The sequence below is a fragment of the Eptatretus burgeri genome, unplaced genomic scaffold, assembly GCF_056783735.1.
Source record: "Eptatretus burgeri isolate ZD-2024b unplaced genomic scaffold, Ebu_testis_v1 Ebu_testis_scaffold_169, whole genome shotgun sequence".
NCBI classification, from domain to species: domain Eukaryota; kingdom Metazoa; phylum Chordata; class Myxini; order Myxiniformes; family Myxinidae; genus Eptatretus; species Eptatretus burgeri.
Genome location: NW_028222119.1, coordinates 22,501 through 50,000, shown reverse-complemented (window position 1 = coordinate 50,000; position 27,500 = coordinate 22,501). Strand labels below are relative to the sequence as shown.

Below are 27,500 nucleotides of genomic sequence, written 5' to 3'. Positions count from 1 at the left end.
GACCGACCGGGTCCCGCGAGACCGTGGCCGGTAACCTGCACCCTCAAGGTGCCGCGGTGGTCGGCGAGTCACGATGTCCCGCTCCCATGACCGTCAGCGTGGTCGCGCCTGGTTCCGAATTTCTTCGAGAACAGCCTCCCATGTGGCCTGCAAGCTCTCTACGGCACTCCTCGTCTGGACTCGCAGGTCCACCACACAGCCGGCACTGCTGCGCCTTCCGTCCGCCTCTCCCACCAACAGGCCGCTCACAGGACCAGGAGCGCAGGAACCAAGCGAGGAAGAAGAATAAAAACTGGACCACCATGAGACAGGGGCGAGCATGAACCAAGAAGAGAGAGTGAGCCTCGCGTGCGGTCCGCCCTTTATAGCGCGGGGCTCCGCCATTCGCCCCACCCTGTTTTCAGCTCCACCTTCCTTCGAGACTCTTCTTGAAAGGGGTGTGCCCTCACTCCGACCGCCTCACGCCGTGCATCCACCAATCGGAAGCGAGCTGCCCTGCCCCCTTCCCTTCACACCAGCCTCGGAGAAAAAATGCGGAAAAACCCGCGCGTCGTCGTCGTTCTTTCCTTGGCGCCTTTGTTTGATGTTCTCGGACGGTTTCCGACGCGGAAACCGTCGTTGCGTGATCCATGGAGGATGGCGTTCGGAAGCGGACGTAGTGGCGAAGATGGTGGTGGTTGTTGTGATGGTTATTGTAGCGTGGTTGGTGTTGTGGCGTAGTTCGTGGCGGTTGTTTGTGTGGAGGTTTGTTGCGTGCTTGGCGTTGTGGCATACTTGGTGACGGTTGTTGTTTGCGTGGTTCAAAATAACAATGGATAAAGAAAAACGGCTATCTCAAAGAGTGGCAGCTCGGTGAACACGAATAAAGCCCTCGAAACAACGGTGGGGAAAGCTATCTGAACACTCACTTACCGGCATAGCTAATCTCAGGAACCTTTATGGTGTTCTTCGAATTTCCACAGCCGTAACACTATATATATATATGTATATATATATATGTATATATATATATATGTATATATATATATATATATATATATTGTGACGTCCCGCTAACGTAGAATGAGCCGAAACGATGGAGGCGGTTTATTTTTATAACCCAAAGATGGCGGTTCTCATCGCTCTACCGCAAACGGGACGAGGAAGGTGGCACGAGTCGCTTTTCACTGAGTTGATAATGTTTATTTCTCTAACCAGAAATAACAAGACTCGGCAAGAAGAGGGATCCGGGGCGATTCGACGAGATGGTGGTGTGGGTTCGGGCATGGGGAAAACACAGACAATTCCAATGAATATACAAATCTCAAACCCTCTAAGGCGCCAGGTACACACACACACACACACACACACACACACACACACACACACACACACACACACACACACACACACACACACACACACACACACACACACACACACACACACACACACACACACACACACACACACACAACGTAGCTGGTCCTGGTGGTCAGGCTGGCCCGTGGTGCAAACGCAACAGTCCCTGGATTGGCGTCGGACGAGCTGGCGTTGCGCTCGTCAGGGGCAGGAGACACCGTGGTGCTGTCGACCTCCTGGTCCTGGCCCAAGTCCGCTCACAGCCGTCAGGGAACCAGTTCTGGCGCCAAGTTGCGAGCAGAACTACTAAAAGGGGTTTACGCAGACACACTTACCCTATCCCGTGTCCCTATCTAATTACGTGACAATTATCATTTATTTCGCCCTTGAAGAAATGGACATTTACTAGACAACTTATCACCACTGAATTGCTACTTATTACATCGAGATCCTGGTACACTCGAACAGCATGGCATACCTAATTAAACATCGTAATTACCCTTTGAATGCATACCCCCCCTCAAACGTAACAATATATATATATATATATATATATATATATATATATATATATATATATATATATATATATATATATATATATTGTTGCGAATTCGCGGCCGCCGGTGTGCGATCGGCCACGTAACTTGAATTGCGGTACGTCACCCACCGGACGGACAATTCAGTCATGACCTCCTCGGAACAACGCCTGGAGCCAGTCACGGGTTGGTCTTCCGACCTCACCACAATCGTGCCAATCGGCCACCCGCGTAGGATAGGGTTGTTCGCCAAACTCGACCTACCTAAGTACCTACGCAGATGGTTAATCAGGCGATCGTACCTCGCCGCAGGTCGACTTCGGACACGAACCGCTTAAGCGGTTCGTTCCGTACTGCAGAGATAACCGAGCGGAGTTATCGTCGACCTTGATGGTTCAGATTAGTTACCGGGAACTTACACCCACTACCAATCTCTTACGCGATGCAGGATGGAGAGTCAATAAAAAGAAAGGAGACGAAGCAGAGCGGGAACAGTTCAACAAGCAAGCATTTTATTGCACGACACACGGACACAAAGTAAGCACGTATATTCAGTCACAGTAATAATAATAAAAGGCACGTATTCAAGCACAGAAAGAAACAGTTAAAGAGAGATACCACTGACTAAGACCGACACACGGCAACACTTACACAGTTTTACTTGACAGACGGTGTCACCACAAATATTTACACAAAAAGCAAAGTAAAAAGAAAGCCACCCTCATAGGTGAGGAGGCAGACAGGTCTGTAGATCTGTAGATCTACAGACAGGTCTGTAGATCCTGAAGGATCGGCCAGGTCCACGAGACCAGGGAGGTATTACCCGCGTCCTCGTGACTCGATGGCGGGCAAGCCGCAATGTTCGCCCCGCTACGCCCCGACTCCATGCCCTGGCGTGGTCGGCGAGTCCTCTCCGGCGTGCTCCGCGCGAGCGGTCCCATTGGCACCACGTTTAGGGTTGGGGAGGAATGGGGGCCCCCCTCAGCACTATCTCAGCGCGAATGGGGGGGGGAATCGTTGTTGCTCAGGGAGAGGGGTATGGCTGGCTGGCTGGCCTGGATCTCGCGACGAGTCAAGCGACCCCCACACCACAACCTCGTTGCCGTCCGCCATCTTCCCTGTAACTCCTCCGCAAGTTCTCCAAGCTCAACTTCACCCTCTTTCACTTCTCTCGAAGCTTCTCTCCAAGCTCAACTTCACCCTCTTTTAGTTCCACACTCCCGCCGCGCGAGTCGCCTTGCGCTCGTATCTTTATAGGTCTCAGCAGGAGCCGATATGCAAATATGCGGATCAAAAGGCGATTGGAGGCAGGGCCACGCTACCCTTTGTTCAGCCATTGGTCGGGCAAAAAGGGGTGTGAACCTCCCTTGATCCTCATATTTGCATAAGCGGACTTCACAAACACGCGCTTTGAGGCGGGGCCAAGCCACCTCGCGTTCGCCCATTGGACGGAGGGGAAGTGGGCGTGAAGCATTTTCGATCCGAATTTCCCCTCGGAAAGGCTGCCATTCGCGCTCGTGGCTCGGCACGTTTGGCACCAGTCGCCGAACAGGGCCAAGACAGCCCAGCGTTCAGTGTTCACAGTTGGTGTGGTTGTTGGTTGTGAAGGAGAAAGGCGAAGGTGGTGGAGGCTTTTCTGTGGTGGTTTGATGTTTATGGTGTTGTTTCGGAATGGCGGTGAAGCGATGTTTGCGGGATGGAGTTGTGAAGGTAAAGGTCCTGGCTGTTTGCGTTGTTGGCGGCTTAATGGTGGAAAATAACAATAGATAAAGAAAAAATGGCTAACTGAAGGATAGCAGCCCGAATGGATCACATAAATTCCCTCTACACAACGGGTGTGGGCTAACTACACATGGACTTGTCGAGATATCTCACCTGAGGACTCTTTATGGTGGTATGCGAATTTCCACAACCGTCACAATATATATATATATATATATATATATATATATATATATATATATATATATATATATATATATATATATATATATATATATATATAGTACATACAGTATATTGTTACGAATCTACGCCCGCCCAGCGTGCGAGTGACCGCGTTCATTAATAACGACCGCTCGACCACCGAACGGACAATTCAGTCGTGACTTTCTGGAACAACGACAGAAATCAGTCAAGGGTGGGTGTTCAATTCTACCCGCGCGCGACAGGGTCAATCGCCGAATATCGATATACCTTGGTATACGCGCGGGTAACCTACCGAGGGACCGTACCTCGGCGAAGGCCTGTTTGGATGCGAACCGCATAAGCGGTTCGTTCCGTTCTGGGATAACCGAGTGGGTATTATTGCCAGACCTCGCCGGACCCGATTCTATTATCGGTATTTAACAACCAACTATTATTCCGAGATGCAATATGGCGTTCCAATGGGGGGAAAAGGACACTACGAACGGGTCAACATTCACACAAGCACATTTATTTTACACACATGCACATATACAGCCACGCAATCAATAGGGGAAGGGGACAAGACATGAGCAAGGTAAAAGCAGTACAACCGACTATGGTTTACCATGTACATTCACTTTATAAGTTTTACTTACGGACTCGGCGCCACATCATGCATTCAAAGAAAAACCCCAGGAAAAAGACCCCTCAAAGGCGAGGGAGTCAGACTGGGCCCGTGGGCCTTTATAACGTGGGGCCTTGGTGACCGAAAGGGCCCCACGTGACCGTTGCAGGTTACCTGCACCCTCGTGATGCCTTGATGGGGCGAGTCACGACGTCCCGTCCCCACGGCAGCTAGTGTAGCCGCGGTTGCGCCCAGTCCTTGCCAAGCGGCAGCCGAGCTCTCTCGTGCTCTCCCCACACGCACCCGCAGGTTCGCGCGACACAGCAGCACTGCGCCTCCAGCCCACGTCTCCCTCGCAACGCCTGGACCTCCACCGACCGACCGCTCCAAGCTCCTGACTCTCACACGAGCCCAGATCTTCACGCAGATCCGGCAGAAGCAGCCCAGGTCCTTCCGCGGCATCCAGCGGCAGCGGCAACTACAGCGAAGAGAGATAGAGAGATAGAGATAGAGATAGAGATATATATAGACATCCACCAACTCCCGAGAGACATCCAGCAATGTCCGAGAGAAAGAACGAACACTCCGTGCGCGCTTTTTTATTACCCCCGCTCCGCCCTCCCTTCTCGCCCCGCCCTCATTCCAGAACCTGCGGGAAACTTCCAGAACATGCGGGAACCTTCTTGACAGGAGCGTTTTCCCACCAAATCGGGGACGCTCCCTCGCCGCTGCATTTGTCTTCTTCCACAGCAGGGTGGAATTCAACGTGGAGATGCCATTCGTCCGGGGGAGGGGGGAACGGGGGCCGCCTGCTTTCCCTCGACGAAGGCCAGGCCTCTGGCAACCGTGTGTCGAGGTAGAAACGCGGTGGTGTGGTTATGAGGGTTGTGGTTGAGGTGGTTGTGTGAAGCGGTTGGTCCAAAATAACGATAGCAAAGAAAAACGGCAAACTCAAGATCACAGCCCTGTCTGCACGGATAAATCCCATTCAACAACGGTGGGGAAATCTAAATGAACACGGACTTATCGGCAGAACTAACGAATGACCTGTATGGTGTTCTGCGAATTTCCACAACCATCACAATATATATATATATATGAAGTCTGATGTTGGCTTAGTGGTTAGGGTGGCGGCTTGGGATCCAAGGGTCATGAGTTCAAGCCCCATTGGCTGCTGAATTAACACCAGGGGGTTGACTCAGCCTGTCATCCTTCCGAGGTCGTGTACTGGTCCCGGTGTATGCCCCGGTTAGAATAGGTGTACCATATCCCTGTGTGTCGTAAGAGGCGACCAGGGTTGGCGTCAGGAAGGGCATCCGGCCATAAAACATTGCCTCAAGAAAAAGCCAAACCCCTGCACAGCAGGGAAAAATGGCTGTAAAAACGTAAAAAAAATATATGTATATATATATATATATATATATATATATATATATATATATATATATATATATATATATATATATATATATATATATATATATACACACACACACACATCTATCTTCAATATATTACGAAAACTCTCATCTTGTATTTTTGGATGAAAAATGGATGTTTGTATGTATGCTTCCGAAATACATCCAAAACGATACATGATTGTGCAAAAATTTTCGGCCCACCTTACTCACCATTCTCCTGCGGTGTGCAGTTTCAAGTTTTGTTCAAATTAGGCAACGAAAAAAATTATTAAAAAATCAATTCCTGATTCAGACAACTACTCTTCGGGATTATTTGATCAATGCAAACAACCTCAGCTGCATTGTTCGCTGGAGGTTTTATTATTTTTTTAAATGATTTTTTTTATCAATCGCTGTCACAACGGGAACCCAACGGGTTCACGGTTCGTCGTGCAAATATATATGTATATGTTTTTGTATAGAAATATATATATATATATATATATATATATATATATATATATATATATATATATATATATATATATATATATATATATATATATATATATATATATATATATATACAGGAGACTAGGCGTAAGTCGGCAGCGTGTAACTCGTCACTTCGTCTAAGTCGGCAGCGTCAAAAAGTCCCGAATTTATCTCATGTTAAGTCCTTCTGAATAAAGGGTCATCCCTCTGTAGGTCGTCATCTCTAAGTCGTCACTTCGTCTAAGTCGTCACATGTTGTCCGTTCCCACGTAATGGAAACTCAAGTAAATTACCACGCCTAACTCGTCACACGGAACTACTGCCTCGTGAGAAGCCCGATTTCATGGAATCGTGATGCGTGGCCTATTTATAACTGCGCTGCGTTCAGCTCAGTCAGCGTGCTGTCCGACATGCATCTGAAGAGGTAGACAGGCTGCGCAATGCAGTCTCTGGCGAAGGAGTAAAAGATCGATCGAGCTTCGTGTTGAAGTCCGATCATGATTTTATATTGGCTTGTTTTGTACATCACCACACTCACTTTCACTTTCACATAGGTATTGAGTGGTAGTCATCACGATGACTATGTGTCATGTAATTTGTCGATGGTATATGAGTTTTCATTCATATGAAAACTCATTCTACATTCATTCCAATGAATGAATTCTAACAGCCATTCATTCCACATTTGTCGATGGTCAGAGACCATCACCGATGGTATATGAGTTGTCTTACAGTTGTTCATTATCTTTACTTTTGATAAAGTAATTCATGAATTCCATCTTTGCTTGATCACTTTCCAACTAACCAATGAACCCCACCTATGCCCCGAGGATTGTGTCTCCCTTTTGGTACAATAGCCGGCTTAGAGATTGTAGCGCCCTCTCACACGTACGTGTCCAGGCCACGCGCGACTTCATCCTTCACCCCACAGTCATCATGAATGTTCGCATACGCGTAAGTCGTCACATGTCTAAGTCGTCACTTTTTTCTCGGTCCCGATGGTGACGACTTACGCCTAGTCTACTGTGCATGTGTATATATATATATATGTATATATATGTATATATATATATATATATATATATATATATATTTTTAATGTTGTTACGGAAATGGCCCTGAGTATGCTTCTAAATATAGGATTAGCCCAGATCCCCCATTAAATGCATGTTTAGCCAGGTTGTTCGGTAATTTGACGTGACATGTGTGTCGGGAGGTGTCACAAGCTGTTATTTGTTTGTGCAGTGGTGGTGTACCGAGAGCTTCTTCTTCCTTCCTTCCCCTCTCTGGATGCAGCCCTGCCCAGTCGGCTGAGAAGGAGTGGCGTGAAACTGGAGAAGTACAAAAACTGCAGTCGGTTTTGAGGCGTGCTGGGGCTTCAAGGTGAGCAGAAAAAGGAAAGCGAGTGGTGATTCTGCCTGGAGAGAAACTGGACCTGGGCGCACCGGGTCTGCCTTCTGTGGCCTGGAGAAGCGAGCCAGGGCTGAGGGACAGGCAGGGAAAGGACTGCATGAGGTCTGTCTGCCCTCGGCTGGATGAGAAACGACTGGTGGGAGTCGTGATCTGCTGTGTAGGGAACTGCTGTGTCTGTCTGCGATCTGCTTCGTGAAGGAGGCCTGGTGAACAGGCCAGGCCTGGACTTGTATGCTGGACCTTGTGAGAAACCAGCTGAAACCCATCATCGACCTGACAGTCTGGTGCAGTCGACCTCGCGGGGTCTGAACGCATGGAGGTCGCGTGCATGGGCGATGCGAAAAAGGAGGACGAGCGCTATTTTGCCACGCGGCATGCTCGAGCTCTGGGCTCGAATCCGTGGACATCCGCTTGTTATGAGCGACATTCATGCTTTTGACACTTTCCTCTCGTCCATGAAACATCACCAAGTACTCTGTCTTGTCTGCATGTTGTTTAAGGCTTATCTCGGTAGGAACCTCTTCGAAACCCGTAATCCGTATCTCCCAAGTTAAGAACGGGTTATGGATTAAATAAAACATTGTCGTGAATATTTTGCTTGTGTTGTGTTCCCCGAGGTTCCCCAATAAATCTGGCTGATTTGTATGAAGTTGCCGCTTTGAGTCAATTCGTGCCGCGCGGAGAAACAATTCGCTCGATTGGTATATAAAACCAAAATGGTTACAGACTGGCATAAAACGCTCGGCATCTGACAAAACCAGTCTGTGACGAATTCGTCCTTGTTATACACCAAATCTGTCCAGGAGGTTTCATCCGAATGTGTCCACAAATTTTGAGATATCATGTTGTTTATCCTTTTTGGCCCTGTCTCTTTCAATGGTGAAGAATCACTTAAAATTCTTGTGTCCAGATCCGGATCCAGATTTCACCAAAATCGAATCAATTTGTCTTTGTCACACACCCATCCTGTCCACCAAATCCATTCCAAATCTTTTGAGATATCCTGCTCACAGACAGACATGCAAATGGACAGAGGTGAAAACATGTCGTCCATCCCCATTCAGTGGTGGAGGTGACAAGCTCAAACACTGATGTGTTGTCTGAACTACACTGGGACTGAAAGTGCTGTGAGATGTGGTGATACCATCTCTGAATTATTATCCCCACCAACCAACGAAGATGGCGGGGGATATAGAAATGGGTTCCGTCCGTCCGTCCGTCCGTCACATTTCGTTTCCGGAGCTTCACTTCAAATCCCCTCAAGATATATTTACGAAATTTGGTACACATGTGAAGCAAGTGATGAACGAGTGCCTTTTGATTTCCACTTGTTGCTGGAGTTCGTCAGGGGTGTGTATTGGCCCCCACACTTTTCAGCGCTTGTATGAACTGGATTCTGGGAGCATGTCAGAGAGATCAAGCTGCGGTGCAGAGTATGGGAATGTCAAGATCTCTGACCTTGATTTCGCAGATGATGCAGTCATCTTGGCGGAGACTCAAGATATCCTTTTGGAGACTCTCGAGGTGCTGAATGAGTCTGAGCTGCTGGGATTATGGGTTCCCTGGGTCAAAACTAAAGGCCCGGTCACACCTTGACGTTTTAGCCAACGTATGCCAATTTTTGAATTTTTTTTTCTAAAACGCTGGCACACGTTGAATACGTTCTGGGTAAGTTTTGATAACATTGAGAGCACGCTGAAAAACACTGCCATACGTCGTTGTACGCTGGCTTTAAACGTTGTACTTTTTGGTTGTCCTCAAATTTTTTCATGCTTGAAATTTCACGACGTATGCCGGCGTATGACTCACACGTTCCGGTACGCTGGCCACAAGTTGTATGCACGGTCTGCGATCGTTGACAGACGTCAACACATGCTACGTGTAAGTTAATCATAAGTTGAGACACGCCGAGGTAATGTTTAGCGTACCCGAAACTTATTTCTAACCTATGATTAACATGTTGTTGGCACGTTACGCGATCGTTGCCACACGTCGACAGACGTTACTTTTAAGTTACTCATAGGCTGAAAGACGTCGGTATAATGGATCGTCCTTGCGTCAGCGTCCACGGCCACGGCCAGAACACTTATTTGCAGCATTCTTCAAACTTTTCTTCGGCATGACTAGGATGTTCACACTTCGATGTCGAGCTTGGCTATGATTCCAATTGTCCATCGGCAGCGTCTATTTAAAATAGTCGAGTTTGAGCGTTTTAACACGTTCAGAAGAAACGCTTCAAATTTCAAAACCTCAGCGTCAAAAAACAAAGGCGAGTGACAGCAATTTAAATCGTTCATTGTAAACAATGAAAATAGTTGAGTGGTACCGTTTAAAAGTCGTTGAGTGTAAAAAAAATCCAATTGTTGAGCCGCAAGCGTCTACTTTCAATAGTGGAGATGCAGCCATTTAAATCGTTGAGTGGCAGCCTATGAACCTACCCGTGGACACGTAAGGAGGATCCATCATAACCCATACCCTCCCCCTCACACTCACCTACTACTGCCAACATGAACAAACTACCACTAATACTAATACTAATACTAATACTGATACTGTAACTGCTGACATGGACATCGACTCAAAAAGGAACTCCAAAACACTGTTGGGTTCCCCTTTTATGAGCAGCATTTTTATATACCAATTCTCAAAACTTCTGGGAACACGTCTTTATATGGCAGTTGTAACCTAGAAACACGTTCATTTTTTTTTTTTTGTCGACCGGAAGACGTCATTGGAATACGTCTACATACGTCGATGTGTGTTGGGACTACGTAAAGAATTGGTTCAAAGCACGTCAAACACAAGTTAGAAATAAGTTTCGCGTAAAAAAGACATTACCGCGACGTGTTTCGACTTTTGAGTAGCTTATAAGTAGCGTTTGTGGACGTGTGTAAGCGTCCGCATATCGTGTGTAAAACTTATCCTCATCGCATGCGGAACGTGTGTCATACGCCGAGTACGTCGTAAAATTTTGAACATGTTTAAAATTTCTTGACGTACTCTACTTACTACGAGTATGATAGCGTATTCAGCGTTCTACTCGCGTATACCAAACTTACCCATACCGTATTCGACGCCCCAACGTTTTAGACACACTTTTTGTTACGTCGGCATACGCTGGCAAGATCGCCAAGGTGTGACCGCGATGTTGAACCTTCCATTTCTACGGCAGTTATGATTCGAATCGTTGTGCGTCAGCCTTTTAATAGGCTACGTCACGACATCGTCGGCGATGCGTGCAACGCGCTATGCCTAAGTTAGACTATCGGTGGGCATCGGTTGTGTAGGCCGACAACAGGTTCAGCATTCATTGGTATAAGTTATCTATAACACAACGAAACGTTCTGTGTTGTTACCAATGCGTTATACATAAGACCAAGTCGCTATGAATACGTCCGAATCTTTAAAAAAAAACATCAAAAGTTCAACGTAAGCCAGGATTTTACATAAATTTTAACACGTTGCTATCGTTGGCTAAAACGTCAAGATGTGACCGGGCCTTAAGATCCAGGCTTTCAATGACATCTTGGATGGGCACAGCACGTGCTTCGTTGCAGTAAATTGATCAACATCTCAAGGAGATGGGGTTGGGCCAGGCATCTGCCGAGGGATGGCCAGAAGGAGGCCACCGGTGTTCCGGCAGAAAGTGGACGCAGCGACTCGCTGCTCCGGCGCATGCTCCCATTCCTGACCTGTGTAATGAAGATTGTGGTCAAGTTCCATCGTAATCGTGCGTAGTTTTGGAGAAGTTCCCAGTGTGTACAAATAGCCTCACTGTCTGAAGGACACCACACATTGCTTTCACCTCACCTGGACAATTTTTGTTCCACATGAACGAAAAATTACTGGCATAATCTCCAGTAAATATTACAAAGCAGGCTGGAGTACCTCGCATTACGTGATGGGCAGAACCCCCCACTCCCTCCATTCCCGATTAGGGTCGGGAGCTGACTGATGATTTCTGCTTGGATGTCTGGGAAAATCCACACCAACTTTTACATTTGTCATGGTTGCTAACACGAAGAGAAGAAAAAGAGGTGGGATGGAAAGGATCTCTGGTGTGAGGAAGTGAAGGGAATGGGGGGGGGAGGGTTCCCATCTTCCATTGTCAGGGAATTTTAACCATATTTTCATATCTTCAGTCGTTCTTTTGTGAGAAATTAAAGTGGAATAATCACGATAATGTCCTGATTAATTTAAGGTTTTTGTTTTTCACATGTAACTCCTGAATGTATTTTGGATTTTGCATTGTACAACACTCTGGGGTGGTACCCATCACGACCGAGCCGGCGTTTCAGGACGTGTTGTACATTGAAAAGCTTTGGAGTTATTGGCCGCATGGTGGTTACCTTTTGAGTGTTACCTAACCCCACATCCCAATACTCACCTCATCGCAGCATTTACTCTCAAAACGGCCTTGAAGACCAACATGCGTTCACGGTAAATCTTGCCCACATTCTAACGTGAGTCCACCCAAATTTGGGGTCTCTGGGTGCTTCGGTTTGTGAGTGAAAGAACAACAAACAAATGAACAAACACTTGAAATTTTTCAAAGATTTGTAATCCCCTCGGAGCCATTTTCATCACAATATTTTAGACACCATTCCTTTGACTTGTACATCATATGATTTGAAAGGACAAGAGATTTTAGGTTCACTTTATTCACAGAAATTAAAAATTACAAAATTCACAATCAAAAAAGTCATCAAGGGAGAACTCGTACGCTGGGTCTCAGCTGAAGGTTGCTAGAACTCGTACGCTGGGTCTCAGCTGAAGGTTGTTAGAACTCGTACGCTGGGTCTCAGCTGAAGGTTGCTAGAACTCGTACGCTGGGTCTCAGCTGAAGGTTGCTAGGAGAAAAAAAAAACAGTGAAAGACAATGGAGTGCAAATGAGTTTGTACAGTGATGAAGTCACGCACGATGTGAGTAAATCAGGTCTCTGCAAGGTTTGAGTACCTGTACTTCCAGAGACGGATGTTCATTTTTTTTTCATCTTGGATCAGCCGTCTGTAAGAGTCTGATGTTTCGTCTTACATTCCTGGAGCTTGTACGACGGAGTGATGATGGATCCACTGCCAAAGATCACATCTTCTCCAGTGGCCGTTACTGAAACTTCTTCCTCTGCACACACATCAACAAAAGGAAGTCAAAATCCCTCAATAGCATTGTCATCGTCATCTCCATCATTATCATTATCATACCTTCCATCACAATCCTGGAAATATGATATCCCATCAATTGCTTCTGCATCTCAGTTAAATTCTCTTCTTTCTTTTGCCTTCACTTTCACATCTTTATTTTCTTCATCACAAATTCCCACTGGATTTTTCAAACAATTAATTTTAATGATCATCCACGTGCACATCATGACTTTGATACGGACACATTAACACTCACGCCAGACTTCGACCAACTGAAAGATTTGTTTGCTGCTCGTCTGGATTCGAGTTCAGCAAAATATTTGTTTGTCCTCAACACTTCTGAGGAACAGACAAAATGGGACGTGATGCAGGTGAAGAACATGTGGTTCAGACAAAGTTTGGAATAATTTCTAATGTAGGAAAAGAGTCTGAGTAACTTACGTTCCAACCGGTGGGATGGTTTCAGGTGAGCAGGAAGGAGCACCTCTTCTGAGGGTGAATCAGGTGATCTCATCCAATCGAAGGGAGTTAAAGTTCTTGTTTTATATTCTGCATAGGGATGACCATGTCAAGAAGTTACCTTCCCACCAAAAAATATAATTACAATTATCTCCACAATTAAGGATATTCTTTTTCATCGAAGGAAGTATTAACAGCAATGTCTGTGAAAGACAAAGTTCCAAAATTTATTTCAATTTAATGTTTTGATCTTGCGGTTGGTTGTGTTTGCACCCAGTGTGTTCACCCCACCTGTCAAAAGGCAATTAAAAGTGCTTACCTGTTGAAGGTCTTGCAGAGCATATCGCTTCTATTGTTGCTGTCCGTCATCACGGTGAGGTTTCCGTTCAGGAGGAAGACAATGAACAATGGAAGTCGGTGTGGAATTCCTTTTCCTCAACAATAAGAACCCACCATGATTTTCTGCAGCTTTGGTAACTTCACGATAAAAGTTCAGGTTCCTGTTCTTATTAAATGCAAAATATCCATCAGGAGTGAAATCCTGTCCTTGTCTGTACTTTCAAAAAGGTTTCGGTTACGGATCCAATGGGATATCGGGTACAATCACTTGTTTGGAAGAGATCATGAGTTGAAGGAAATTGTTTTCAACAGAATATACTCTGTCTTTCTTTTTGTGTGCAGCATGAGGAGACTGTATTATGTGAGATGGGACATGAGGAGGGATGGTCGTGATCTTTGGAGATGAGGAGGGATGGTTCGTGATCGTTGGAGATGAGGAGGGATGGTTGTCATCTATGGAGATGAGGTTTACCCTTACGCTCCTTCAGGTGGACGACTTTGTCTCCTTTAATGGTGTATCGCCCGTTTGGGTCACTTTCTCTCTTTTTCTCAAGATCACTCAGCAGTAACTCTTGTTTTTCTCTTTGGAGCTGAGTGTAGTCTGGAGTGATGAAAATGTTTCTTGGCCAGAGAGAGGGATCCTTCAAATTCCGTATCTTTTTATTATTATTCGTAAGAACCTGATTCCTGTCAGACTCGCATGTGAAAACAACTTTCAGGGGTCTGATGCTGTTCTCAACATAGCGTCCGAAGCGGAAAGTCTGTGCAGGCTCGATGTCCAGGTTCATGGCTTTTATTAATGTTGCCACCGCCTCCTCATCATGTACACCTTTTCGCTCCTTCACTCCAAAGAACACGAGGTTGTTTTTGCGCCTTTCAATTTCCGCTTGTTCACCCTTGAGAAACTCAGACTGAGAAGAATGGTCGGTCTCCCGTTTGGGCGGCAGCCGGTGAACATCGTGCTGGTTCTGCTGATGAAACTTGCCTTCACGTTGAGGCTTCGGTTGTTTTTGGAGGACAACACTGTACAATGGTTGCTGCCACAGCCCCTCATCACTATTCACCATGTGAGGTTGCCGCTCTGACGTGACATGTGTGTCAATATTCACCATGTGAGGCTTTGGGTCAGTCGGCGGCGGCAAATCAACATAGTCCTGTTTGTGCTGTTGTTGCTCCAGCCCGTCATCACTGTGAGGCTTTGGGTCAGTCGGCTCAACATTGTCCTGTTTCTGCTGCCGCTGCTGCAGCCCATCATTAGTTCCAAGCACTTGTTCCTCGTTTTTCTCAGCAAGCTTTCCTGCATTTTGTACTTTTGTCTCTCTTTCCAAGACCTCCTTCTCCCTAAACTCCACATTACTTTTTCTGTCCCTCATCTCTCGTTCTCTGACCATCAACATGAACTCTTTCAGTTTCCATTTAAGTTCACATTGCTTTTGTTCTTCCTTGTGCTCTCTCTCTCTAAGACGAGTCTCTTCGTCCAATTTAAGCAGCCTGCACTCTCCATCTTTAAGCTCCTTTCCTTGTTGGTACATACGAAGCTGCCGTTTCTTTATCTTCTCATCTTTCCCATTCATGAATGAGTCAAACACACCTTGTCGCTCCATCTCCTGTTCTTTACTTATCTGCAGGTATCGTTCCTGCTGCTGCACTCGTTTCTTCCAGTTATCAATCTCGAACATTCTGCGTTGTACAAAAAGCATTTTCTGATGAAGTTCTTCATTTTTGCGTTTTTCCCACATTCGGACTCGGAATCGCTCTTTTGCTCGTGTGGATTCTTCTTTCCTTCTCATCCTGAGCTTTTCTTCATATTTCCTCTGCTCTTGTTCATTTTCCCTCTCCTGTTCATTCATTTTTCTCTGCTCTTCTTTATTTTTCTGCCTCTGCTGTTCCTCCTCTCCTTTCTTCCGCTCCTCTTCCTCCTTTAGCCATAATTCTTTTTCCAATTTCCGTTGCACGTCCTTTTCCATCAACTCATGTTCCATTTCCTGCACAAACTTCTCTCTTTGTAAGAGATTTCTTTCGGTTTTGACCAAACGAGCCTCATATTCCTGAAGCTTTTGTTTCTCCTTTTGATTTTCCTCTTCCGCTTCTTTGTCAACAATGTTCTGTTTTGCGATTATCTCAATTTTTTGAGTAATTGCCAGAACCTCCTTTCCCTCTGCTTTCTGAATATCAAGGTGTTCTGTTTCCTGAACCTCTATTACCAATGGTGGATCGTCTTTCGATTCATTTTTCCGTTTCACTTGATGTCGACATCTTAAACTGCAACAAACAAACAAACATTCTCAGTTCAAGCTCTAATGAAGTATTACATCACATGTAAAGTATTGAACACATGGTTTTGTAAAACATAGATAAACATGTTCCACGAGTGTTACAATTCTGGAGGATACGGAATATGGAACATGCAGGTGTAACTTAAACAATGTCTGAAGGAACGATGTAGAACGATGAATCACACTTAATTATGTGAAGAATCTCATGTAATGGTGGAGCATGTTATGAACTTTTGCATTTGTTTTGCGAAAGAAGGAAATTGTGCCTTTTTTGTAAATTATGTCTGACTTTGCAGGAATTCCATTGGTAACATTTTTCATGGAGTAATTTGGCGCCATCTTGGATTGTAAAATCGGCGTTTCAGAAGTTTTTTGGCCGAAAACTTTGATCAACAAACTATTCCTTGGAAATCAACACTAAGTCGGTGAGTTTTAGTTTATATTCACAAGAAATGTTGAATGAATAACCTGAAGGATCTTCCTTCAGACATCATTGCCACTTTGTGTGAACATAAAATGCAGTCAGAGGTTTCAACTTGTGTCACATGCTGGGACATCATTCATGTCATCACGTACTGTTTATAAAAAATAAAATTACTTCACTTGTACATCAGGCGAAGATAATGGTAAATGTACTTTTTAGAATATTCACCATGGATCAAACTAACAAACAAAGAGCTGGAAGAAAAACTGTCACTCAGTAAATATAAAGAGCTATGAGGAATCTGTTTGTTAATATTTAACAAAATACGGAGGCCAATAAGGAACAAGCATTTGGTGAATTGGGAAATGTACTGTCTGGTCATCCTTCATTATTTCAGCTCGATTGTTATTACAAAAACAAAAATCTCGTTCTTTCACTTGCATAATCATCAACTTCTCATGTTTCACATTGTGTTATGGGATACATGATGTCATCTCCCAATGAGCTCGCTCGGGTAAAACCGAGTCACCTGGATAAAACAAACTCACCTGGATAGAGATGAAAGAATAAGCAAGCTTGCTGTTGCTTGACAAGTCACAACTTTACTGACAAAGAGGACAACCCAGTGCTTCAGAATCTATTAAGCAGACTCGTTTGAGCAGTACACTCTTTGTCAAATTAAAATGTTTATTTTGTCAACCAACCACAGGTGAGGAAGAGCCAAAAATACATGAAATCCTCCAGAAGGGCCAATTCCTGGTAACATGGGACAAAACAATCCAAGAAATTGCAAACAGCAGTGGATATGATGCCTGGAAAGTTAGGCTTGCCGACGTGATGTCTGCTGGAGATTTACTGTCTCGTGACATTCTGTACCACCACACCTCCTGCTTCACAAAAAACTCATCCAGTGAGTGTTGCATTTATTGCCACAGACCGAGAGTTCTTCAGTCCTCTTCAAGACCACATCGATGAGGGGTAGTCTATCGACTTTGCTGAACTGCAGAAGTGCAGATTTTTCATGAATTACAAAACAGACTTTGCTGAAATTTTCACAGCTTTTTATATCCTCTTGGAGGATCTCTAAGTCTTACTCACGTTGTTGTTCTTGTGGACTTTTTTTGTTTCACAACCTACAGTTTTCATCGAAACTTCCTGAAACTTGGCGTATATATGTGAAAATACCCTGCGCAGACAGCAACCATCTCCGATTTTGAAATATCCTCCTAGAAAAAAAAGTGATGACATCAAAATATCTCTGCTAATGGAAATTCGCCAAAAAAATTATCTCCGAAATCAGGCAAGCTTTTTGAATTCTGTTTGCGGGAATCGAACAGGGCATAAGCAGAGATGAACTACCACACATATGATAATCACTATGACATCATATCAATTTTTTATGACGTCATTCCTATTTTTTGACATTTTTTGTTTCACAACCCAGAGTTTTCATCGGATCTTCGTGAAACTTGCCATGTATATGCAGAAAGCCCACGCGCAGGCAGTAACCATCAGCGATTTTGGAAATTCTTCTGAGAAAAAAAGTTGACGTCATAATATCGCCGCTAATGGAAATCGCCTCGACCATTATCTCCGAAACTCGGCAAGCTGTTTGAATTTTGTTTGGGGAATCAAGCCGGGCATGAGCACAGATAATTTATCGCAAACCTGAAACATCACAATGACGTCATATTCGTTTTTATGACTTCGTCATTTAGAGGACGAGGATCTTAGCTCATTCGAGCTTGTTTGACACACAGGTCACTGAATACACAACTCTAATTACAAACAGTTTCCCACAGTGAAGACTTACCAAATTTATACTCCACCCGTAAATGACCAATGAGGTATTGACACCAAATCTAACTTTGATTAATACAGCAAAAGTGGGTTTGTTCATCACAGCCATTTTGAAATCCAAGATGGTCACCATCCATAACATCGAGAAAAATAAAATTGTGTGTTTTTAACTTCTTGGCATGACAAATGTGGGTATTGCTACCAAAACAGACTTCATATGACATTCACAGCCCGAGTTAATAGGAAATTTGATGGAACATGGTGGCCATTTTGAAATCCAAGATGGCCCCAGAACTTTGGATCTCTCTCCATCGAGTGCAGCCTGCAGCTGCTGGTTGCATCATTGGTTGGGACGTGGCTATGCTGCTGATTCAGTGTCCCCCTTACCAGTACACTGGGGCTCATTTTGCCGACCTCAGAAGGATGATAGGCTGAGTCAACCTCCTGGTGTATTTTTTTTAATTCAGCGGCCAACAGGGCTTGAACTCAGGACCGGAGGATCCCAAGCCACCACCCTAACCACTAAGCCAACACCAGGCTAAGAACATTGGATGAGAAACAATGTTACCAATGGATTCGGGACACCTTGCCATCTTCTCCACGAATTAAACAACATATTCCATATTTCGCAGAAAAATTCTACTTCTTATAATCCAAAATAACATCGCACACAATAAACTCGCTTCAAATATCTGAGCGATCTTGTTCCCTCGTGGATGAAGACTTGATAAATATTGATGAATAAGTCACTTGAGTTCTTTACCAGTGAATGCAAAGCTTTCTTTTGGAGCTCCCCTTCTTGGTGAACCAACGTGACGGATCAAATGTGATGATAATATAAAACACAAGGAAGGAAATCACGACAAACGTGAAGTCGCGAACCACAGATATCCCTCCATCCTCAACAGCATCATTCTGGATAACCTATGGAGATAGACAAGGGCAGGGGAAGGAGGAATGTTTATTTCATTTAAAATTCAACGAAACAATGTTTTTACAATGATTTTACAAAACCCACAAGTTCATGACAAAATAAGAACATGATGTTGAAATGTTTTAGAATACAAACACAATAGCTCATGGAATGTACGAGAGGTTATCGTTTGTACGACGCTTGGCGAGTGCAGGTCTGCACGAGGATTTGGGAAGTAATTTGTGAGTTTGGGAAGTAAAACCTTGAAGATTCCTCCATCAACATGACCATGAAGGAGCACTTGGCTTGAAGGGACAAATTCCAAGTTTGCTTGGTGGGGAAAGTGAAGTTGCAGTTTCCAACCAAAGAAAAACTCTCATGTTTCTCAACGCATCATCACGGTAAAGAGGAATCACAACGACGATATTATAAAGGGCAGAAAAGGAAGATTAAATATGGGATTTCAACTGTGTTACCACCACTCAACGACCTACTCTTTTTTCAAGGCGACTCCTGGAACATTTGATTTATATTTTGAAAAAGTACTGTTTGGCAAGATAGCCGACTTAATAGGATTTAAAAGTAGCAAATCAGTGGGACCTGATGTGATACCAGTGGAAGTATACACCTGCCTTTGGTGACTATGGGGTTCAGGTGTTGAATAAACTAATGAACTGGGTGATGATGAGAGAGGAGATTCTAAGTGCACAGAGGCAAAGCATTCTGGGACCATTATTTAATTTTCCACTCACCAGATGTGTGTATTTTAGATTGGAAAATAAAACCTGTCGCTTCGCTGATGGGAATACAATGAGTCAGGACAAAAATAGGGGGAGAGTGGAGGAGGGGGAGAGATCAGGGGTGGGGGAAGGAAGGCAGGGTTTGGGGAGGGAAGGTAAGGCACACGTGCAGTGGAGCATAAATTATGATTCATACTGTCTCAGCAAAATGATTTTCCATTTTCTACCGATGAAACGAAGAGAAATACCGCTCTGGAGACAAACACCACCCGGACATGTCCAGAGATAAACACTGCCCGGACGTGTCCGGAGGCAAACCCTGGAGCCTGAGGCCTGGAGCCAAGCCGTCCGGAGATGAACACCTCCCGGGAAAGTCTGGAGACAAACACAGCCTGGACAAAACCACCTGTCCAGACACATCTGGAGAAAAGTAACATCCAGACACGTCCAGAGATAACCACTGTCCAGATACAACTGCCATCCAGAGAGGAAGAGAGGGAGAGGGGGAGGAGAGACAGAGAGAGGGGGACAGCGAGACAGGGGTGTGGGAGGAGGGTGCCAAAAGTGTATTAGGAGGGGGAGGAACGTGGATGAGAGAGAGAGAGAGAGAGAGAGAGAGAGAGAGAGAGAGAGAGAGAGAGAGAGAGAGAGAGAGAGAGAGAGAGAGAGAGAGAGAGAGAGAGAGAGAGAGAGAGAGAGAGAGAGAGAGAGAGAGAGAGAGAGAGAGAGAGAGAGAGAGAGAGAGAGAGAGAGAGAGAGAGAGAGAGAGAGAGAGAGAGAGAGAGAGAGAGAGATATATATATATATATATAGATATATAGATATATATATATGGGAGTCGACGAGTCAGCAGAGAGAATACATTGTGGTTTGTGAAACACACACACAAACACACACCTTCACTCACACACACACACCTTCACTCACACAGAAACTCCCCATTTTAAATCCTCCGTGCAGAACTGATTCACCAAACGACAAAGAACGTGACTCCCACCGTGTTGTGTACCCAAGCCAGAGTACAAGGTAGAGCATTGTTATTTCTCACAATCCCCCCTGACCTGCTGTGATTGACGGGACGGTCCACTCCCGAGGATGGTGAGCACGAACAGCGCAATGGGAAACAACATGGCTGGTGCACGGCTATCCACGAACTGAAGATTTAATGACACGGCTCTGTCTTTAAAGTTCCTTATTGTTGGAATTGTCCATTGTGACGTCACAATGGACTACAGCCACACCTCCCTTTCCCTCGTATTCACATAGCTTTTCAACACTCAGAACACCTCAACTCTATTATCTATCCTTTGATAATCCACAAAAATATTTATGTCTCTTTTTCCGATTTGTGATTTATACAGAAGTTACTTTCTGCAATAAAAAGTCAAAATTCTTCTTCTCCATCTTCAAACTTAGCCGTGATCGTCACACCCAGAAGTACTCCCTCGAGATCCGTTTCACATTGAATATGGGTTACATTGTGGTAATGATTTCTAACTCAAACGGAGTCGAATCTTCAGATTTTTCTACCAAAAAATGTTCTAGTCCGATGAGTCCTTGGTGCTTGTACAGCACATAATGCAAACCAAGATGGTTTCATGCTCCACCAATGGTGGTGCAACACACTCCAAACTCACACCAAATAGAAACAAAAGAGGTTTGTCGGAAGTACCCAAGTGAAGATCGGGCTGTAAAAATGTTCATATTTGTGCTCAGAAACATGTTATCGAGAAATGTTATAAATCAACAGAAATGGCGATAGACCTTTGTGGTTATCCACCACAAATGAGAGAGGATGTCATCTCCACTATTAGGTGGGAAGAAACACTGCCAAGCCAAGCTTCAAAACCCGAACACCATCTCTACCCAACTACCAGCACATGTACACAGATCACCACCCCCCTACAACATCACCCACAATCCTCCATCAAGCATCGCCCCCACTCCCACCTCACAACACCTCAAACAACCCCTCTTCTCTCCCACCATCCCCCTCATACAATCCCCCCATCAACTGTCATGCCCACTCCCACAATACCTACGACTCTACCTCCTCCTCCACCAATGGGTGGGACATCGACACAGCAAGGACACATCTTCGATGACAGTGGGACATGACAAGGCACCACACCTCAGACACAAATGGTATCCCAAGAAAGTTTAAAACGGGACGATCCTGTGACGTACATATGGAGACCTGGTGATACTGTGGTGGTGGGATAGCAGTCGTCACCCATTTTGTCAATGGTGTCCGTGCCTATGCTTGTGCTGTGTGCATGCCGTGTCCGTGTCCATGCTGTCTCCGTGTCCGTGCCTGTGTCCATGCTGTCTCCGTGTCTGTGCCTGTGCTGTGTCCGTGTCCATGCTTGTGCCATGTCCATGCCTGTGCTGTGTCCGTGTCCATGTCCATGTCTGTGCCATGTCCATGCCTGTGCTGTGTCCGTGTCCATGTCCATGTCTGTGCCATGTCCATGCTTGTTTTGTGTCCGTGTCCATGTTTGTGTCATGTCCATGCCTGTGCCGTGTCGTGTCCATGTCCATGCCTGTGCCGTGTCGTGTCCATGTCCATGTCTGTGCCCTGTCATGTCCATGTCTGGGCCGTGTCCATGTCCGTGCCTGTGCCGTGTCCATGTCCGTGCTCTAAATGCTGTGTCCATGGTCCGTGCCTGTGCCGTGTGCTGTCCATGTCCGTGCCTGTGCCATGTCCGTGCCGAAACACATTAAACAAACTGATTTCAACAATGAAAACAAAATCCCTTATAAAACCGTCCAACTGAAGAAAACATAACCTATCAATGTGGAGTGAACACGTGACCGGCCGGGCGCTCCTGCATGGTTGGGCCACCACTTCCATTGTCTCCAGTCTTTGTTTTGATTCACTCACATCATGATCGTAAAAAACTATTCGGCTCCACAAATTCCCCCAAATCGTTTTACATTACTGATTTTATATTTTATAGTTTATTCCAAATCCCACTGATCAGTTCAACACATCAAGAACCTTCAGAGTTGCTGATGATTGTGGAACTCAGTGTCGGAATCAGAGCTCGAAATACTCTTTGTTTCTCCATGGAAACCTACATTTTGACTCCAAGTTTCCAAAACAAAGATAAACTCTCTTGTTCCTCATTCCAACCAAGGATATCAAGGACAGACAAGGAAGATTAAATATGGGATTTGAACTGGACAACCCAAACACCTTGGAGGAGCTTTCTCAATCTTGTTTTGGAGGAATTTAAATAAACAAATTATAAAAACAACGTTACATTATCCACGTTTCACGATGATGAAGTTTTCACTTGTGATATTATAAAGTTTTTTTTTTTTTGCAAGTGGGGCTATTTCTCACAATCCCCCCTTACCTGCTGTGACGGACGTGGGACGTTCCACTCCCGAGGATGGTGAACACGGAACAGCGCAATGCGAAACAACATGGCGGTTGGTGCACGGCTCTCCTCGAACTGGAAGATTTAACGACACCGCTCTGTCTTTAGAGTTCCCTGTCTGCTTGTCGAATTCTCATTGTGACGTCACAATGGACCGTGGCCACGCTCCCCTTTCCATCGTCTCCATTGATAGTCTCAACCAAGAGGTTATAATTATATATTTTTGTTCTGATTTCATCTCTTCCGGTGAAAAACCACGTGATCCAAGGTTGATGAACAACACGAACTTTATCTTTCAAATCATTTCCACCAATGAGAACAGGATTTAAAACGTTCATGTTGATCAGTTGGGATTCTCATGACAAACATTGTACAAACAAACAAATGTATGTTTATTTTAATTTGTTATTCATGATAAACCTTGTTATCAAGGATCTTCCTACACACAATGAGTAAATGGTTCACCTCCATATTCGTTTATGTCTCTTTTGGTGTGAGTGTGAATGAACATTCATTTTGTGTGTGTGTACGTGCGTACGTAATAAATAGATAACCTTTTATAGATTCCCACCCAACCACCTCAGTTGTTTTCTCAACACATCCACGACCGGAAGCTGTGACGAAGGTGATGTTTCCACCCATGTTTGTTATTCTTGTGAAATCAGATTGTTGGTAAATATTTATCAAGTACTCTCGGTGGAGAGTGAACTCCACTCCATGTGCAGCAGGGATAGCACGGGGAAAGATGGGAACTCCACAAATGAGTACAAAATGTTCCGTTTCAAAACCACCATGGAGTTCATGAACACGTGTGTGGGTGATTATGCCTCTCCACGGTTGGTGAACAAGGAAGGATTGATCGGAGTTGGGACGCTTGTACATTTAAAATGGCGTCTCCAAGAGGGAAAGTGGGAGACCTGTTCGTTGTTTTTAAAACCAAAACAAACAAAATCTACTTCTGTTCAATCTGTTCAGGTGATGTTGAACCAAATTAATTATTAAATATTGATGTGTTGGAGTGATTCGTGGATTGGGATGTGGGAATACCTCGTCAGTTTAGGAACATGTCATGAGGAGGAGCTCTTCCCCTGCTTCCACCTCGGGTCTTGTGTAACATCCCTCGTCTCTTTGATTGGCTCCTCGTTTCCTCTGGTCTTTGAAATGAGAGCGAGAGATGAACCTTCAGAGTTTAGGCTTTATTCCATTTTGATTGGAGCCGCTTCTGTGGGGCACACCGGGGAATACAGGTTCAGCTTAGGAGTACATAAGCAGGTAACGTATACATGTGCAGTTAATCATTGCAGACAATCCCGCGTAAGCACGGAGTTCGGGATGTAATTCCATTCTCACCAGTCAATGAGCACCTTCAGTTAACGAGCATCAAGTGAACAGCCGATGTCAATAGGCAATGTCCCCGCGGACAATCACTCGTGGCCGCAGAGATCCTCCCTTATACGTCAGACCGCACAACATGTGATCCCGCGTCATGTCCCTCAATTCACGACATAATTCCACCACATTCTCTCCCCACCTTTAAAATGTAACTAGGGGCCCATCTACACACCATGATTGCTTTAGCACTATAGGAGCATACATTTTCAAGCAACGCGGACTAATTGATCTACTAGAAGCATACATGCCAAGCAGTGATTATTTTGAGTTGTAGGGAGCATGGAAATGAGCATCGAGAGAGAATTACATATGATATAATGGGCATATAGGAGCATGGAGCAGCGAGAATGCCGATAATCCTTTTACAGATTGAGTCGTCGAGGTGGGGCCTTATTCACGACCTCTCCGGGGAGTAAATGGCAGTTTCCACTTGAGGGGAGGCTCCCGATCCTCTTGCGGTGAGCCTCGACTTGTGCCGTGGATGACTTCTCGATCGTTCTCGGGTGGAACGCGGCAGCCCCGCCGCCTGGCGGAGTTCCTGGGGGGGGGAAATGTCAGGAAGGAGGAGTGCCAGAAGGTGGTGTACCGGCGGTGGGAGGAGTACTCTGAGGGAGCCAGATGGCGAACCGGGATTGCACAGTGGTCTTCCCTGCCATCCGGGAGCCTGACGATGAGCATACTCTGGATTAGTATGTCAATGAGTTCGACCCCCTCCACCAGCGGTTCATACTTGCTTTGTCGCACCAGGCGTTTCATGAACACTGTACCGGGGTGGGTCAGCCAGTTGGGTGCACCGTTTGACCGTCAACATAACGTCGTTGGTGAGTAAACATACGTTCTCGGTGAGGGAGTATGGCATTTGTGGACGTGCAGAGCAAAGAGCGTAGTGGAATTCAGGGAGCGTCCGGGAAGAGCACCTCCCATCGCTCGGGGCCCAGTCCTCGATTTCAGCGCCAGAGTTACGGCTTTTCCAAATAACTCCATTATATAATCGTTCCCACCTGCCCGTTTCCCCTGTGGGTTGTAACTCCGTCGTTCGAATAGTTGCTATGCAGCGTGCTCTAATAGGAATTGTTTAAACACGGCCCTCTGTCTGAATGTATGTACGAAGGTCTCCCAAACATAGCGAAGAGGTCAGAGAGAGACATTTTACGACAGTGCCCGAGGTCATATCCGAGCACGGAAACGTCGAAAGGGAACCTTGAATATTCATCAACAACGGTGAATATGTATCTGTTGTCTGTTTCGGTGCCGGCAGGGGCCCTTTGAAGTTTCGACATGTTTAGGTCTCTCGAAGGGGGAAATGGCCTTGGATCAGTCTGCCAGATGCCGCCCCATAGAATCTGGGTTTTAGTTCAGCACAAACAGGGTATGAAGCAATTCATTTGTTTAATATCTTCTCAATAGAATAGGGAAGGTTTTGTTCCGCGTACGTTTAAATGTGCCATCCTGGTTACCCACTGGGTGGCACAGAGACACATGGAGGTCTTGCAAAAGCCTGACTGATTGTTGCCGAACTGTAGACCCGGGAGAAGGTATCTGCAGCAGGTTTTCTTTCCCGGGCCGGTAAACAATGTTTCGTATCTGTAGCAAGCTAGGTCTTCATCCGCCTATCTCATAATTTTTTTCATTCCTTAATTTTCTCCAAGTATATTTTTCCCATCAAACATGAATGCCACGGATCGTTGGTCCGTAACGAGCGTGAAGTGGTTTCCCAGTAAATAATGTCTTCCATTTTCTCGCAGCGCTTCAACGATGGCATACGCTTCCCATCTCTATCGCTTGAGTGTCTCTGCTCGCTTCTAGAGAGAGTTCCTCGAGAAGAACGCGGACCGGCCGCCCAGACTGATTAAGTGTAGCAGCTATGGCGTGATTTTGAAGGCGTCGGTCTCCCACTCACGAAGGGCACCTCGAAGGAGCTGTCGATCGAGTAAAATCCACGGGACTTACTGATAATATCATCCTTGAGATTGTGGAAAGCTCTTACAACAGCGTGCATCTGGGTGGAAAGTTTTTGCAATGCACTAGGGGATGTATTTTCTCGGAGTATTACGAAATCCATCTCGCATAGTAAGCGAACATCCCGATCACTCCGGCGCATTGTTTGCAAGTCCTGGAGGTGGTGGAAGCTCACGGAGCGGGCGGCACCCGCTCAGGATCAGGCTTTACCATTGTGCCGTCGTGCTATTGTGTAGTGCCAAGAAGGTCAATTGACCTTAAGCCGAGAATACGACATTTCTCGTAGTTGAAGGAGCTCAGATTATATTTTCTAGCAATGCCAAGAATCTGTCCAGATTCCTATCATGTTCCCCTCTGATCCCTACCGCACACTGTGACATTATCCCACGTAAACAAAAGTGTCTTTTGAGGTTTTCATCTGAGATGATGCTCGTCCATAACCCGTTGGAAGCAAAGCTACTCCATTCGTGACACCGAATGGTATCCTTCTTGGAACTGGTAGAGGGCGCCGCCTCTGCCTGGAATGCAGTGTAAGGTTTGTCTTCCTCTCGGATGGGAATTCTGATGATAGGCGCTTCGGCAAGTCAGATGGTACTGGGAATACCTTATAATTGGCCACGCTGCTCGCACCATCCTCATCTATGCGCGGCAGGGGCTAGGCGTCGAGTTGGGTGAAGCGATTGACCGTTTGGGGAACACCTCGACAACCATTACGTTTCTTATGGTCTCTTGACTGCTGGTTACCAACTACCTGTGCGTCGCCATGGCGAATCGCTCGGTTCTATAATTCCCTCCTCCAGTAATCGGCTTGGTTTCCGAAGTGATGAAATTCATGTCAGCAGTAGGTATATCGCCGCGATTTGGATCGCTGATCGGTTTGCAGAGACCGGCTTACAAGTTAGCGAACAGCTGGGGGGGACGTCACCTCCGCGGTGGTCAACGCATTTAA

At 45.5% G+C, this 27,500-nt stretch overlaps 3 long non-coding RNA genes across 4 annotated transcripts in view; 2 read left to right on the top strand and 1 right to left on the bottom strand.

Annotated features, from left to right (window-relative positions):
* LOC147007440 (uncharacterized) overlaps positions 1-8,366 on the top strand; it is a 9,584-nt gene extending 1,218 nt beyond the window's left edge. Inside the window, exon 2 of the long non-coding RNA XR_015054190.1 lies at positions 7,605-8,366. This is a non-coding gene — a long non-coding RNA (uncharacterized LOC147007440). The remainder of the gene's footprint in view (positions 1-7,604) is intronic.
* The window catches only part of LOC147007438 (uncharacterized), a 70,037-nt gene that overhangs the window by 22,289 nt on the left and 20,248 nt on the right, over positions 1-27,500 (top strand). The window contains exon 2 of the long non-coding RNA XR_015054189.1: positions 16,234-16,362. This is a non-coding gene — a long non-coding RNA (uncharacterized LOC147007438). The remainder of the gene's footprint in view (positions 1-16,233; positions 16,363-27,500) is intronic.
* LOC147007439 (uncharacterized) lies at positions 12,247-13,870 on the bottom strand. Of its 2 annotated transcripts, XR_015054192.1 has the most exons (5): positions 13,642-13,870; positions 13,305-13,412; positions 13,120-13,202; positions 12,679-12,843; positions 12,247-12,571 (listed from the first exon to the last, which is right to left on the bottom strand). It is a non-coding gene; the product is annotated as an uncharacterized LOC147007439 (long non-coding RNA). The 2 variants fall into 2 exon arrangements; XR_015054191.1 differs by having other exon boundaries at positions 12,679-13,202.